Raw genomic sequence first — 17,707 nt, forward strand, 5'->3', positions numbered from 1 at the left:
TGTCACAATCATCGTTTTCACACGATGCACCCAACATGTGCTTTCATTTGTATGTGCATGTACATGGGCAGAAGCAGGGCCGGCCTTAGGCCTTTAGGCGCCCTGTGCGAGAAAGCTTTACAACGCCCCTCAGTGACCACACCCCTCAGTGGCCACACCCTTTAGTGGCCACACCCCCAGTAACCACACCCATTTATTACCCATATTTTTGGTAAAATATAAAAAGCGGGGTCACGTCGGGTAAATAGACACCAAACATGTCATGCTTTAAAAATGCGCGCACCCGCGAAATCGCAAAAAATTACCATGCTCAAAATTGACCCTAGGTGAAGCTTTAAAAGCTTTTACCCCTCATCAGTTTAGTGTTATCAGTGATTGATAGCCCTACAATTATTGCTCTCATTCCGACGTTCGCGGCGATATGTAACATGTGCGGCGTAATGGGCGAAATCGACGTTTTCACACGTATGCGCACCCGACGCCTGTTTGCATGCGTGTATGTATGGGGGGGACTTTAAAAAAAACCCGTCCTCTGCTGCTGTCAATCACTAGAGGGGACCTGATGGAGAACTGCAGGTCCCCTCTGCTGATTGACAGCAGCAGTGGGCGGGTGCAATAGCTAGTTTGCTATTGACTATTGCAAATTGAAAAAGCCAATAGGAATCTAGCAATGCATTCCTAATGTGGATTTTTTATTCTGACGACAGCCAACGGCTTGATTTGGGCGGCCGGGAGCGGGAGACTCCCGGAGTGCCCGGGAGAGTTGGGCTGTTTGGAGATCAGTGTCCCTGGTTAGCTGGTAACCAGGGATGCTGATCTCCCTGCAAGTGGCCGGAGCCAGCCACTGAACCAAAGGGGTCCTGGGGCCAAAGCTAGCCGAAGGATCAGCCGAAGCTAGATCCTACGGCTGCATCGTGAATAGACCACATAGTGTGAATGAAGCCTAAGAGGGAGCAATTAGGCAGGTTTTAGCCTTATTTAAAAATTAGAGGGTATTACTTCAGAGACAAAAGCCAGACATATTATACAGTGGCTGGTCAGTACATAAGAACCTTGATTAGACCAAAAGGTAAAAGGTAGAAACGAGGCAGGTTTTAGCTTGCAATATAAAGTAATGTGTTTTTCTTGAGAAGATAATAGCCACAAATATTGTGCACTTACTAGAGAGGATGTAAGCAGGTTGTTAGGCCACTGGTGCAACCTTCCTCCACATCAGATCATTGCAATTCACACTAATTTAGCACAACACAGCCCTGTGTATAGCACTGTAGAGCACAACTTTGTCTCCCTAATCACACACTGTCAGCTCTCCTTATTTATTGTCTGTTGGGAGCACTGCCTTTTATGCCTAGGGGGTTGGCATATAACAAAGCCCCCATTATTGGTAATTCTAAGCCACCTGAGTACAGTTCAATAGCCAGGAGGTTCATTATTAGTAGTTTTTTGGCATGGTAGTGAACAGAAGCATTAGTTTGTAATGTCCACAAACTGGAAATGGGTTGGGTTTACCGCAAAATTAAAAAACCCAAAGTTCATCCCTACTGATGATGATAAATCGTATATAAACCAGATATTAGTGACTGGATTTGGTCTTGGTGAGGATTCCCTGAGATCTGTGGGTAGATCCCAGTCTTCTGTGTCTGGTGGCTGGTCATTCTGTTAATGCCCAGGGGCACCAAAAACTCTGAATTTGACTTTATAATCTTCTCCTCTTGACTTGGCATTCTTCTTGTTCTAACATATAACCACCCACACCTGTTCCCTGTCAACCACTGTTGTATCTGGATTTCATTTCATTTTTGCCTGTATGAAGATAATAATCTCATAAGACCTTTGGCAAGCATGGGCAAATATGTTTTGCTGTTTGGGTGTCATTGTTTCTAGATCACGCCTATGTTAATAGTCTGCATGGTTTTCTTGCAGCAGGTGATTAGATGATCATAGGCATATCAGCTTATTTACAAAAGCAGTAGTTAGATCTCAGATATTTTTGTGTTGCACAGAAAGGCTTGTGAACAAGGTGTTTTAAATGAAGTGGAATTAAAACTCAAGAGTTTAAGCAAAAGGAGGCTTCAACCTGTAAATAACATCTTAAACTTTGTGAAAGTAATTGTAACTTAACTCCTTAGTGACCAGTGACGTTCATAGAACGTCACTGGCACCGAGCCCGTTTGGGACCCGTTTACATTTGTAAAGCCGACTGCCAGATTCACAATAGAAGCGATTCTGGTGACTCAGCTGTCGCCAGAATGCTTCCCTGGGCCGGTAAACAGGCCACCCTTCCCGCCTTACACCCCGCCGTGTTTCCCGGGCTCCGCTGCCCCTCCTATGGGCCTGAGACCGGCTTCTTGGGTGTCGGTGGGAAGTTGTGGAGGAGATTGGTGAACGTCCATTCACCGATCTCCTCCCCGATTTCTGGGACCAGGAGCAATGCAGATTACATTACTTCCAGTCCCTGAGTTGTCATTGCTCGGCTCCTGAAGCCCAGCAATAAGCTTTTGAAGTGCGATCTGCACTTCAATAGCTTGTTTAGAGTATAAAGGTGATACTAGGGGACTTTTGGACCTCAAGCATCACCTTAAAGAGTACCTGTCACCGTCAATATGCTAATATGCTATCACATGGGGGCTTGTATATTTTAGTTAAAAATAGGTATTTTATTGTGTTTTGGGGCACTAAATTTAATTTAGGTGCATTTTTCACTAAATGTTTGGGTTTGATAATAAGTTGCGCTAATATTGTGCAACATAAAAATTTGCAACTGCCACCATTTTAGTCTACTGGGTCTTGGCTTTCAGAAAATATATAATGTTTGGGGGTTTTAAGTAACTTTCAGGCCTTAGATGTTGATTATATAATGGGTGCAAAAAACTAAAAAATGCTACGGTCATGAAGGGGTTAAGGAGTGAATTGCAACACTGACAAGACTTGACAACCATGAGAGGAGTCTTTTGCTTTCTGAAAAGGCAGTTAATGGGGTTAATGTGGAGGGTGGAGGGACAAGTGAGGATTGGCAGAGGCTCACAGAATAGAAGGACCAGCCGTGTTAGGCACCCAAACACATTTGCTAAGTTGAGTGGAGATGAGTGGGGGACAAACCTAGAGGTGGCAGCCCTAGAAAACACTGCTACCCCTAACAGCCAGAAGAGCAGCCTATCTAGTATAAAGTAATAGTAAAAAGATCAGACAGAAAACAAATCAATTAAATACCTTCTTTAAGTCCATAATGGGGATGGTAGTGCTACAGCCTCGAAAAAAACCACAATGGCTCATAATTAATATGGTCCAGAAACAGACAAAATAACTGTAAATAAATCACCTGGACCACATGGATTACACCCATGTGTCCTCAGAGTATTGAGTTCTGTTATTCTGAAGCCATTGTTTTCAATTTTTAGAAAATCTTTAACGACTGGTTTTGTACCAATTGATTGGTGCAAGGCCAATGCGGCACCTATATTTAAAATGGGATCAAAGTCTTTACCAGGTAATTACAGACTTGTAAGCTTAACTGCTCTAGTGCGGCAGATACTTTAATATAGTTTGATAAAGGACCACAAACATGAGTTTTTGCTAGAAAACAATATTATAAGCAATAGTCAACATGGATTCACAAAATACCAAAATTGTCAAACATATCCACTTTCTTTTTGAGGAGGTAAACAAAAACCTAGACAAAGTAGTGTCTGTGGATAGGGTATACTTGGGCTTTGTAAAAGCATACTGTAAGATGTAGTTCCCAATGCTTAGAAAATACAGTCTGTAAATGAATAGAAAATTCATAGAAATAAATAGAAAAAGCTGGATGCCTTCCTAAATGCACAGAATATAACTGGCTATTAACATAATATGACATTATACGCAGTAATACCAGAAATTGTTGCTCCAAGAAATACCTGTTGATCTTAGAGGATCAGGAAATATTTTTTTCTCCTTTTGAAACAAACTGGACCATGCTTTATAAGGGTTTTTTCCTTCCACTGGACTGTGACTGTGTGTCACTGTGGGTATAAGGTTCCATTTAAGGAGGTTTTCTATTTACCTATTCATCTTTTTTTTTCTCTATATAGCTTTAGCTCGATGAGCTAACTATAGGTCAATAACCATATAACTGTAACTATGTAACTATTTGATGTTTGCTGTGGTAATGTTGGTGCAAAGCGCTTATGTACAGCCAGTGGAAGGTCTTCTAATTATTTTTTAGTATTTCTGTCTTTACTAATTGTCACGTCTTGCTGATTTTGCCTTCTCCTTCAGTGTCTTTCAAATACGAAATAAAACAGTGAATTTTGCTGCCACCTCTTTCTTCTGGTTATCCATAGCTCTTTTCTATATTTCTACTTCTTTTTTTTATCTTTCAGCAAATGAGCCTTGGCTTCTTCATCTGATCATATCTTCTACACTGTCCTTATCATACTTAGCTAGCATTCCTCTTCCTCTTGTGCTGAATTGAAGGTATAACCTGTCAATGTCACTGAAAAGATAGAGAGCATGACTGATGGTCATCATCTTCCTCGCCTTTAATCCCAGAGCCTCAGGGCCAGCAGTTCTGCCCTTGCCCAGTCTCTTACTTATTTTGGATTACAGGGATATTCCAACTGTTAAGGGCTTGAGTACAATGGTCACCACAGTGCTTTCCTCATATTATTAGTAATATGATGATGATGATGACTATTCTTTTTCCTATATATAGTGCAGATGTATACTGCAGTGCAGTGAAGACATGCAGGGTCTATAGAATGACACACTGTGAGAGTTCAATTTTGTTGCATGGCATATTTCTGAAAGAGAACATAAAACAACATTTATACTTTTTTTTCCCCAAAATGTACAAACATTTCCACTTATAGTGACACTAATCTCAGGAGTAAAATCTTAAAAATGCACCTTAACTATTAACAAAAATGTTACTTATTTGTGTATCACTCAGCTGTAGATCCTCAATTCATCTCTGAATTCATGCTGACACTGTCCTTCCTTCTGGAGGGTGGCTACTTTTGTTCCCCATGGTCCTTGTGTGTGTTGTAAAGTAGTCACCGCTCCAAGCTCGATCCCATGATGGGCTACAATCTGACAAATTCAGAGATGATATGAGGATCTACAGCCAAGTCATGCACAAATAAGCTACTATTGTTGATAGTTAAGGTACTTAAAGCAGAACTATGGGGTTAAGGCTTTTCCCCATAGTTCTCCTTAGGGTAACGGGAGGACACAAACTAGCATCCTCCCATCACACTAGGCTCAGTATACCGCGAGCTGTAGCTCGCGGTATACTGAGACGCCGCAGTTGAAGCGGATCCCGACAATTATGTCTGGATCCGCCCAGCTGCATGACTGACAGCTGGCTCTGCCTATGTAGAGGCAGAGCCAGCTGTACCCGCCCCCGTCTGTTCTGACAGTCAGCGCTGGCAGATCGGAGCGGGGAGGGGGGAATCCAGCCCCTCCCAAGTCACGGCAGAGAGCCCTGACAGGATTGAGAGGTGAGTGAACGGCGGTATGTGTTCGCTCACCTCCCGATCTACTGAGCCAACCTCTGAAAGTTTCATTGTCACAGGTCGGCTAGAACTATGAGGTGAGTGAAAAGCAGTCACCTCGTTGTTCTCCTTTAAATGCATTTTGAAGGTATAACTCCTGCGCTCAGTGTTAATGCTTTAATGACATGAGTGGCCAGCATATTAGGTTTCTCAATTAAGCATTGAGAAACCTTTTTGGTAGTATTGTTTTCCATGAAATGTTTAATCTCTATATATTTTGAAATGAATGTATGGCTGCTTTTCTCCATGCAAGTATGTCCCTGTGTAGCATGTACCTGTACTGTATTTAAGCATGCCTCATAACTGCTTATAGTTTTGACTGTACATTCTTCTCCATTTGTGGCTTTATAACAGCTTTAACATGTTTCTGTTTTGGCTTTCTTTAAGCCTGCTCTGCTAGACTTATAAATTGTAATGTCAGATGAGAAATACTTACTTTTCTTGTTAAAAGCTGCTGTGGGCTACCTCTAGAGGCTGATCACATGATCAAATGATCAATGCCTCAGTACTACTCATGGGGGCTGTGCTAAAGTGTAGGATCCATGTTCACACAAAACCACTGAAAGGTTTGCTTTGCCTAAATGTCAATGTCATTGGTCACAAGACCAGACACTGGGGGTTTGGGGATTTCTGAAGGAAAAATAATGTATTTGTCACCTTTTTTTTAAACCAAAATTAGAGATTAACAAAAAATAGATAGATAGGGGCTTTTAACTGAATCCAGGTTCACTTTAATACATAAATACATTTTTATCCTCTAAATGTTCAAAGCATCTTACACCAGTGGAATACAGACACAGGCTAATACTTTCCCTTTGATTTAAATTCTTTGCTGTCCACTTCATCATACTTTAATTATTTTGCATCTAGATTAGGATCTTTTGACTGAGCAGCCATTTTCATAAAGGTCCAAAAACTTTACTAATGTTTAATCCTAGTCTGTAATAACAAGATAAGTTGACATGTCATGACACGTATCTGTCTGAGGTTATCTATGACAATAATCAGTCGCCAACAAGCCTTATTTCGAAAAAGAATCACTTTTGCTTTTGCATGTGTGAAAGCAGATAAGAAGGAACTTTCCATTTAATATGTTATTAACAGATAAACAAATAAACAAACTGTACCTGAACTCAACATTCTAAACAAAGCAAGCAGAGCATTAGGTATTCTACGAACATGCTTCACAAGCAAGACATTTCCACTAATGTTACTACTGCTTAATTCTTTTATGTCACTTGACAGAACTAAAAATGAATTGGTACAGATAAAATAATGATGATGGAAAATAATTACACGAGCAAGATTGCGGGTTATTATATATGCTTAAAGAGACTGCAATACACGGACTGCATTCCACATTAATCCAACTCTTATCCTCAGACAGGACCACACAAATAATTACTTAGGTTTGCAGGTGGCATTGGACAGACACAGAAATAGATACTCTAGTTTTAGGAGGAGATTGAATATATATCATTTGAATTCTATGTTTTTATGCTGTGAAATATATATTTGTTCAATCTGTTGGAGATGGCTAGATAGATGGGAGTTGGGGAGGCATTGCGTTAGGATGTCTGATTTTGACCTTGATTAAAAGTGAAGGCACTTCACAAAGTTGGCATGGCTATTACCATTATAATCTGTGAGTGAATTGTATTATTTTGTGAAGCCTGTTGGCTGGCTTCCTTTGGAGAACTTAGATTACAATCATGCCGAAGCCGTCACTGTGACCGTAATGAAGATCCAGTGATATACTGGGGATGTTGTACTTTTAAATAGAGAATGCTTGATTATTGTTCCCATGCATTGTACGGAAGGCTTTGTCTTGTGAATTCAACACTAGCCAAATTGAACAAATTGAACACTAGCCTTCCGGGTGACATTTACTCACTCATTGTCATATAAAAAACTATATCTATTAAAACATAAATAAATACAAAAGCCTCCTGGAATTGCTTAACTTGTCTATATGTTTGTTCTCTACAAGATACGATCGGATTTTAGTTTAACAATGAAAAAAATAGATTCGGGGCTTCATTAGGAATAAAATGCAGACAGTTCCCAATAATCAGAGCAGATGGTATCTTTCTAATTTCCTTCCACAGATTTGCAACACAAATAACTGTGGAAAGGAGTACAACAGAATGTTTTGATATTATGTTTTAAGTTGTAGGAAAAATATTCTGTGTACTTTAACCCTATGGCATGCAAAGGAGATGATGTAGCTTAATCAGTCCAATGAATATAAATTAAAACGTTCATTTTAAGATGTGATTGTCTCAGCAGTATGAGATCTCCGGAGACTGACATAAATATGAGTAGCTTACTATTATTTATCAGCAGCAATCTACAGCGAATGTTAGACCATTAACATCAATGTCTGCAGGGACAGCAAAATTACAACAGTAAAATGGGGCTCAGCTTGGTGTCAGATACAATCTGGGCACCCACACTCCGCAATTATAGTAGTGAATTAAGGGTCCCTTCAAAGGATTCCTTAAACTGGCCTCTGATCATAGTAGCTTCCACATTCCCATAAACCTTCCCTCAATACTTCACGCTCCTGAATCTGTACCTGACATAAAAGTGTATCTATAGCCTAAACATTTTTTTAGTTTGGGAAAGAATGGGGAAAGATTAGAACTCCTGTCAGATTTTACTCCCGCAAAGGAGAGATTCCTTCACTTCCTGCCTGGTAAAAAGGTTTTCCCCAGGATAGGAAGTAAGAGGAAATCTCTCTAACAACAGCAAAGACAGAAGAACATTTTTTAGGTTAATTCAGGTAATGTTGTTTGTTTCTCTGTTACTTTCTGTCTGGTAAAACATTGTCCCAAGGACAGAAAATGAAGAGAAAATCTCTCTAATGGAGCCCCAGATAACAGTCAAATCTGACAGGGGTTCTAAAAAAAAAAATGTACACTCTAAAACCTGCACTCTGTTGGTTAAATAAGTCTGACCTTGTATTACTTTTCCCAGTTCAGTCATCTAACTCCTACAGTGTATGTTGCTTTATCCCATGCTTCTGTGTGATGTAAATGCTGAAATACAGACTTTGACAGCTCATTCCTCTTCATTCCTGACCATGATCTGCAAAAATGACGGATTCTTGATTGGCAGCTCACTTTTATCTCACCATTTCTGTACTTTCCCAACACAAAGCAAGGCTCCCCTTCTAGTTCTAGTGCCTGTGCAGATTCATGGGATAACGTAGCATTCCTACTACCTCACATGTGTCTGGAAAGTGGAGGTATGGAGAGATAAGGGCTGTCTATCAAGAGTCCATCTACTTTGCAGAACATGGTTGAGAATGAAGAGGAGTAAACTATCAGACTGTATCTCAGTTTCTACTGTACACAGGAGCATGGGCTCAAAAGCAACATACACTGTGGGAGTTAGGTGACTAAGCAGAGTCTCTCTCTCTCTCTCTTTCTCCTCCCTCCCTATCTTTCTCTCTCTCTCTTGTACAACTTTCTGACTAGCTCCTGACCATATTCTGAGCTGCTTCCAGTTACTTTTGCATTGCGTTTGAGTTGTATTGGGTTGATACTGCTGGAATAAATAAATATATCAGCTTCTTATATTTCTTAAAGTCTCTAATGTAGAGCTGTTGGAAATGGGGATTCATCCATTTAACTCCATTGAGATGCATTAAGTGTTAGGTCCTCCAAAATGACTTGCTCTAGTAGATACAAAACACTAATCCTGATCATCTCTCTGTCTTTTTTATTACATGGACTAGACATTTAAATTATACCTGGACTTTCACTAAAATTATACATATCTACCTGGCTCTCTAGCCCAGCCTTTCACAAAAAGGGTACTGTGGCATCCTGTGTGCCTTCTAGCTTCCCCACGGGTGGCTCACATTTATGTGGTGGTGGGACTAGGTAGTAGGTGAAGGGTCTCCTGATGTAAAGGGGGAACTCTAATGTGAAAGGGGGGATTCTGATATGAAAGGGGCTCCTGATGTGAAGGGAGCTTATAATGCAAAGGGTGACTCTGATGTGAAGGGTGAAATCTTAATTTGAAGGAGGCACTTCATTATGAAGGCGAAAGCCCACTTTTTGTGTGTTTTTGCATGGGGTCCCCCTTAAAATCAATGACCTTTTAGACTGGGGTGCCTCCAGATTTTGCATACTTTTAAAAGGTGCTGTGACTGAAAAAAAGTTGAGAAACACTGCTCTAGCCTTTGAGTCACCTATACTGAAGATGGTTAATTTTTTCTGCAGTGCAGCCTCCTGGCTCTGAGTACATTCTTCTAAACTCTGAAAAATATTCTCTTGGGAGGCAATATGCTTATAACTCCAAAGACAGAGAAGATCTCCTGTCTCCAAACAGCACCCTATAGTATCGGTCAGAAAGAGCTTGATCACAGCAGATAGATACAAACACATGGCTATTAGACATGTGCACTGCAAAAAAAATAGTTTTCTGACGAAACAAATGAAAACGAAAAATGTTTTTTGCTGATTCGGAGGTAACGAGCCTCCAAATCCAAAAACGCACACTGAAAATGCAGAACAAATGGCGGCCATCTTTAAGTGTATCTTGGTATACACCAAGATGGCCGGCACGCAGTCTACAAACGAATTTATGTATGTCCAAGTCTAGTTTTAGAATATTCGAGGTATATAATACATTTGTTATTTCGGATTCGGACGAACTGCCGAATCAACTGAATTTTGTTGATTTGTAGGTTCGTCCAAATCTGAATGCACATGTCTAATGGCTATGACATTCTGCTGGAAACAAGGTTTGCCCGAGTAAACATAACATATTATACTGACATTTTTTTATAGACTGCAGGAACAAGTATGAATTAATTATGTTTAGTGAAAGTGCAGTAATACTTTAATTAAACACATCATAGCAGTTCATGGAAGGAGCTTAGGTTAGTGTATTTAAAAAGACAGAAAGCGAATCAGGAGGAAGCTGGTGGGTACTTACTGGACCCAGTCATGCTGAAAAATCTGCATTCAAGTGAAGTTAATTTTCCTTGGAGTATCCTTTTAAGAGAAAAGTTATTAAACATGCAATGTCAAAATACTAATTTGCTATAAAAATGATCAAGATTCTTAATTAAATTCTTAATCATTGCTGTACATTTTACAACACTATACTGTATGTTTAATTATATGGGACTGATATAAGCATTTAAAATGGAACTGCAAGATCACATAAAGCTAGAAATGTGATGTCTCTTTAGCTTTTATAGCATCATTAGTAAACACAAGGTAAAACAATGCTCAGTTGACCATTACAAAGTCTGTGTCTCTCTGTACCTAGGTGCTGCTGAGCATCAGCTTTTTCTGAGTGCATCAATTAGTGGTCTGAGGTGAGTTTGGATTAGAAACTAAAACCTCTCATTAATCCTTAGTTCCTTCATTCTTCAAAGTCTCCAGCGATGTAATGACTCGGAGTACAGTCAATTAAATCCACTAGATCTAAGCTGATATTTTCTTTTCATTCTGAAAATCAGTATATCAGCATTCCAGCAATCTACTGTCAGCATAATTACATGGAAACACCAACATGCAGCACACACTTCGGTGAACGTTACAGAGCATATTGAGTTATTATTGCACTCTTTACTTCATTCCTTTACTTCACTTTCACATGCACGCTCTCCCTTCTTTTTGTTATTGAATTAAATGTAGCGAGATATAGACGAGCCACTAATGGCAGGGTAGACTAACTACTACAATGACTCTGCCTAAAGGTGCCCATACACCCAGGACTGATTTCCCACAAGGCCAACCAAGGCCGGGTCTTGGGGCAGCAGGGACATGCATTTCCGGGCGGAAGGAGCAGGTAGTTGTTTTCTACATTTAGCCCTGCTTTGCGCAAGCAGAGCTAAATGTACAGCTGGGAAGCCGCCGCTTTTTTTGTGTGGCGGCTTCCCAGCTGTAGGGGCAGGAGGAAGTGTCAGTGACATCACCACACTTGTATTCAATTAGGACTAGTCCCTAGTAGTTTCTCCATTCACAGATCCTGTCAAAACTGTGTGGGTAGAGCCACACATGGCTGCATCAGATTTGAAAAATAGGAGCAGTTTGCAGGAAGATAAACCCTGCATTTCAGATAAGTGGGGGTTGATGGAGGTAGGGGGCTGTCGATGTTAGTATGTTTCATGTTACATCCTGAATATTGGGGCATCATGAAACATGGTAGAAAAGGTAGACTTATCCTTTAATAGCTGTCAGTATTACTTTAGCCACACGAAGAGTGCATTGTTTTCAATGGTGTTGATATAGTAAAGAGTAGGATGTGTTCGCTTTGCAAAGTGAATACTCACTTTTCTTAGTGAATAAGGTGAAGCTGTACTCACTTTGAAAACCCAATCATGTGCAACAAAATGTAAAAGACAGGATTTGTGCTGACACATGAGTGAATGACTGATTTGTCCTAATAGAAAGACTTAGGACTGCAATTTAATTATGTCCTCTCATTAAAGTGACATTAAAGGATAATGTTTCCCCTCCCCCCAATGTTAATGTTAGCCCTTACCTTAAATGATGTCTCTTAATCCGATCTTCCTCTTCTTTCCTGATGTTTTCATGTGTCCCTCCAGCGGTGCGGCGGCTCTCCGATCCAGCGGTGTCTGCATGCAGGTGCGTCCATAGACTTACCTTGCCTCTCTGCTCATCTCCCGGCCGAGAATTCGAACTGCGCATGCGCCCGCCCCAAGATGCTCTGTGGCCGCCCGAGCAGTTTCGGATTCTCGGGCGAGAGCGCGCAGCGAAAACAAGGTGAGTTTAAACCGCTGTTAAAGCATTTTGTTTAAAAAAAAACTTTTTGCATATATTTTTGCCTATATCTACTGCGGTAGATATAGGCAAAAAAAACGGAGGGTTTAGAACCCCTTTAGGTTCATTAACATACAATGGGGATAGCCCTGACCTCTCACAACCCCTCCTAACATTACAAAAGAAGGACGAGCAAGTAGAAAATCTAACACTTAAGATGTCAAGAAACTCTAAACCAAGCAACCAATTATTTTTAATTGGAACATTTAACAAATATAATATAGGTGTTATCCCAATTTTGCTGCAAAAGTGGAAATACACTTTATGGGGTTTAGGAAACATGAACAGAAATAGGTCTGAAAATGTATTTGGTGCAGTCAGCATACGTGATTGCAGTAATATAAATAAGCTGTTGCTATTTAAACAGCTAATTAGTTGAAATACATGTTAAGAGTTTTTACCTACCAAAGTAGTTGTAATTTTGTTTACCCATTCTTGTGATTCAAACAACTCTGCAAAACCTCAGTGGCACCACTGTTTCATTTTTCAGCTTTGTGGCTTCCTGTGTCACTTATCTGTTCATCGGTCAATTAAATGGCATCATTGTCCAGTGAACAAGCAAGTGATATATGAATCTGCAAAGTTGAAACAAGTGTCACCCACCCGGCTATGCAGTGTGGCATACTGTAGGTATAAGATGCACAAGATTGGCTCAAAGTAATTACAAATGTTCTGGCAGACAATACAGTTTACTTACTCATACATGGTTTACTTATATGTACTTCAGCTGTGTATTTCACTGTATGCCTGGAGTTTAATTTTCAGTTGAAAATAATCCACCCACATCATTGAATGGGTGTAAGCCCCTAAATAAGACCTTTATTTTAAAGTGGAACTATCAATAATTTTACAAGCGTGCATAGATAAATCCCTGTTATTTACTGTATGATTATTAAAAAGCAGCGTTTGAGCTCCAGCCATGTGACTGGCATTGAGAGGTGTAATTGGTCTGCTGCAGGTAGAAGACACTATCTTCCCTCCCCGTTATCACTCACGCAAACTGTGCATTGCAAGTTTTCATATGTTTTAGAGACAGCAGCAGAGAGCTAAACTGTGTCCAATATTTGATCTTTGCGGAGTATAACTCCAAATCTACATGATTGTGTTACCTATGGGTCAGAATCTTAGCCAAGGAAGTAGATGCTGACCTTGGGCAATGGCTAAAGATACCACATGTCTTAAAATGATACTAAACTTAGGAGTTAAATTTTAAAAATGCATTCAAGTACTTTAACTATTAACAAAAATGTAACTTATTTGTGAATCACTCGACTGTAGATCCTCAAATCATCTCTGAATTGGTGCTGATACTGTCCTTCCTTCTGGAAGGTGTCTACCTTTGTTCCCCATGGTTCCTGTGTGTGTTGTAAAGTAGCCACCACTCCAAGATCACTCCTGCGGTTGGCTACAATCTCACATTTAGTTTACTAATTTGTATTGAGATTGCAGTCCATCACAGGAGTGAGCTTGGAGCGGTGGCTACTTTACAACGCACACAGTGACCATGAGGAACAAAAGTAGCCACCCTCCAGAAGGAAGGACATTTTTGTTAATAGATAAAGTACTTGAATGCATTTTTAAGATTTACCTCCTGAGTTTAGAGTCACTTTAAGTGTAATGTGCACTTCTTAGCACAAATCCAATTAAAATAAATCATGTCATGAGAGAAAATGGGGGCTGCCAGTGCTAGCCTCATTCTGAAAATGCTATCTGAATGGCTGAAACTTCAGTATTTCTAATTTATAGATTAGAAGCAAGCCTGCAGCAAATACAAGTTAATGAAAAGATCTGTTGTGGGCCACTTGCTAGGAAAGGTTTAAAGCCAAATTGTCTGTGTGACATACAGGCAACTAACATTTCTAGAAGAAATAGCAAGTAATGTTGGCCTCCATATTTTTATTATAGATAACAAAAAATTATTGATGTTATACTCGTATCTGGGTGAGTTAGTGGAGGCTTTGGCAAGGACAATTTCAGGAAGGTGGTGCTGTGTGGTTGAGTGTCAGCACTTCCGATCGGACATCAGTGGAATCAGCGTGTTGGCAAAAGTAAATGAATAGGTGGGTGAGTCAATTCAATGTGGATAACTGGCAGGTGTGAATACATAGACTTACCATTAAGTAAGTAATGCTGCGACATCAGCGATGGAGGTCCTTGGATACCATGATGTGAAGATATTGGGCAAGGTGAGTAATGGATAATCTGTTTGGTCAAATTTATTGATGGTGGTTCTGTTTGAAGTGGTTTCGAGATGTTAGTGTTGATCACGATCCCGTGATGACACTGCTGTGGTTGGGGAAATTTAGTAGGGCAGATGCACCCGCGGGTGTTGGCGCAGCTAACAGAGCAAATGTTGCAGCTGAGTGGGTGGAAGGGGAGAGACCATGTAGGGAGTGCTTGTGATGGCTGTTCTATGATCTGTGTCAGTGAGAGAGGGGGTATGGGCAGTCCGTACGAGCCAGTGTGCGGCAGGCAGCCAATTCAAGCAAAACAGATGACAAACGCACTCATAAATTCATCGCCAGCTTTACAGCAAGGTGCACACGGAATGGACTTTTTGACTGATTTGGTGCAGTGATGCATGGGGGGTCTCAGCTGCCATTGGGATGTGCGGGATCCCTTGTACCTTTAAGGGGGGTTGGGCTTCCTCCTGACAAACCTGCACCCAATGTTATCTTCTGCCCCATGTGCTCCAAGATGGAGACTCTGATAGTTTAGAGTTAGGACCGCACTATAAGAGGTGCCTTGGTGCGGCTGTGCGGCTTTCACATTTTCTGCAGAAGACGTGTATCCAAACCCCTGTTTTTAACCTTAGTGTGAGACAAGTTTTTTTTACATGCTAGCTTGTGAGTGTGCCAGGAAAACTTTTTGCTGTTTTAGGAAGCCAATTCAGTCACACCGCTGGCAGGCTGCTGAGATCAGTGAGTGAGGAGAGGGGGGAGTGTCTCCTTCGATGTGTCAGCAAAGGATTGCCTGGTCCTGCTGTGCGGCTTGTAGGTAGAGAGAGCAAGCACAAGGATAGTGTGACAGGACGGGAGCGTGGAGGAGAACGCTGCTGGGACCGGAGCCAGCCCAGAGCCCGGGCAGAGTGTCAAGTTGCTATGGTACAAACGGCTACGCATTTCGAAGAAGGATCTTCTTTCTCAAGCCAAAGTGAGGACACTCCACCACATAGCACCACCTTCCTGAAATCGTCCTTCCAAAGCCTCCACTAACTCACCCAGATGTGAGTATAACATCAAGAATTTCTTTCAAATCTCAAATTACTTCCCTGCTGATCCACACTAGGTTTCTAGCGCTTCTCTAGCCCCGCACCACCACCACCTTTTTGTTATCTTTAGCACGCACATCTGACACCCCACTCCGCACATTTTAAGAAGCAGCACAGCTTGTGCTCCCCCCCCCAAAAAAAAAACCTCCAGCCCTTCGGACAGTGCTTATTCCCTTGACTTTTTTCTAACTCTCCGTATTTTTATTACATGTGTCCTTAAACACACAGTATGTTAGGTATGCTTTAAAATAAACCTATCACTTTGTCCATTCAGAGTAAAGTAACAGGTTTATCTGGTAGCTTCCCCCCGCCATTGTAGATACCTATCTTCCTTGTGCTGTCCTGCCACTAATTTGTTTGTCAGAGCCCTGTGAAAACCTCAGTGCCTTTGGGTCCAGAGGAGCATGACATGATGCAGTGCTCAGTACCTGAGCAACCATTTGCTGGACCCAACAGGAAGGCAGGAGAGCACAGGGAGGGTAAGTATCAGTAACAGAGACATCAAGAAACTGTTCCTTTCGGCTGCATGCAGCACATCTGCAGTCTCAAACTATCTCTTGTATCATGCCAGTAGCAAGTTGAACACCACTGTAATTTACACTATACTTTCCCTTTAAAAAAGGTCAATGCAGTACATGAAAACTTTAACTCATCCTAAGATCTAAAAATATCCACAGTCCAATAAAATGCGTTAAATACTGCTTTTAAAGGCTGGAAACTGGCTGTTTTTAAAGACTGGATACTGGATACTGCTTTTAAAGGCCGGAAACTGGATGTTGTTACTTGTCAATAATGTTACAATAAACTGTGTAGATATGGTAATCCTGTAGGTTTTAATGAATATATCACTTACTTTTCTTATGGAAATGCATTGGAAGGTGGTGCAATGATCAGCGTGAGCACAAGTTTTAATGGTATCTTGCTGAACTTCTCTATCATTAACTTTAGGGATTTAGCAGGCAGTGCAGCCAAGTGCACAAGACAAATGCCAAGATAACAATTAGAGCTATTCAGCTGGTAGGTTGTGTCCTCTGGGTAAGTGTAAATGCAAAACTTTCATGTTTTACTGAAGCGTATCTTTAAAGCTGAACTCAAGGCTAACAGCTAAATACACAACTGAAATACATGAAACTGTTTCAGCTGCCAAGGGATTGTGATTGTGTTTCAATGGTTTGGGTTTTTGGACACCCCAGCCAAACAGCACAGCCAAACTCTACCCTCCATGACACCTCTCTGCAGAATATACTAAAACTGAGCAACACATCCCGGTATTAAGACACACCAATGCCAGCTATGACATCATAGCTTTCTTCCATCCTCCTCTCAGAAATCTTACATGGTACATGGTACAGCATTGTAAAATACACTAGAGCCCTGTCTGACTCACAGTGCTGCACATCTGTCCTCCCATTCTCAGTGCTGCTGTATGGGGGATCACAGAAGACTGATATCAAGATGGATTTGGTAATTGTTTCCAGCTTTATGTGAAAATAAATGTTATTATTTAATGAATTCACAACTCTTCCTTTATTTTCACAAAAGTAACCTAGTGCTATACCAATATATAGCATATTCTTTAGACTGCGCTGCACATTCTATACTCCACATGGTTTCATTGTATACATTGTGATGTACACTCTATATTCCACCTTGTCTACAGTATGTGCTTTTCTGTATGTCATATATTCCACACTTCACTGTATGTACTCTACTGCATATTATACACCCTGCCGCTGTCTGTTGTCCAAGACTCACTACACTGCAGATAATATTCATTGCCCACACAGATTGCAGTTTTCAAAGTAATGCTTAATAAGCGTGGAAGCTGTCAGTAATTAAAGTTTAACTATTTGCAAGTACTTATTGAAGAGAAATAAAATCTGTAACAGTGAAGAACTAAAGTATTTCTTTAAGAATTGGCTTCAACCTGGACTTCTCCAAGATGAAGCCTGGAGTCTGCAATGTAGTAAAATAGCAGCTAGCTGCATAATTAGTATGTACTTATTGTGGCCACGCATGGGCAGAAATGTATGTCACCTCAATTCCCATGCATGTGCAGTAAAATAAGGCAATATGGTGGCAAGATCCCGTTC

Source organism: Nanorana parkeri, unplaced genomic scaffold (genome assembly GCF_000935625.1).
Source record: "Nanorana parkeri isolate BGI_ZX_2015 unplaced genomic scaffold, ASM93562v1 scaffold90, whole genome shotgun sequence".
Classification (NCBI taxonomy): domain Eukaryota; kingdom Metazoa; phylum Chordata; class Amphibia; order Anura; family Dicroglossidae; genus Nanorana; species Nanorana parkeri.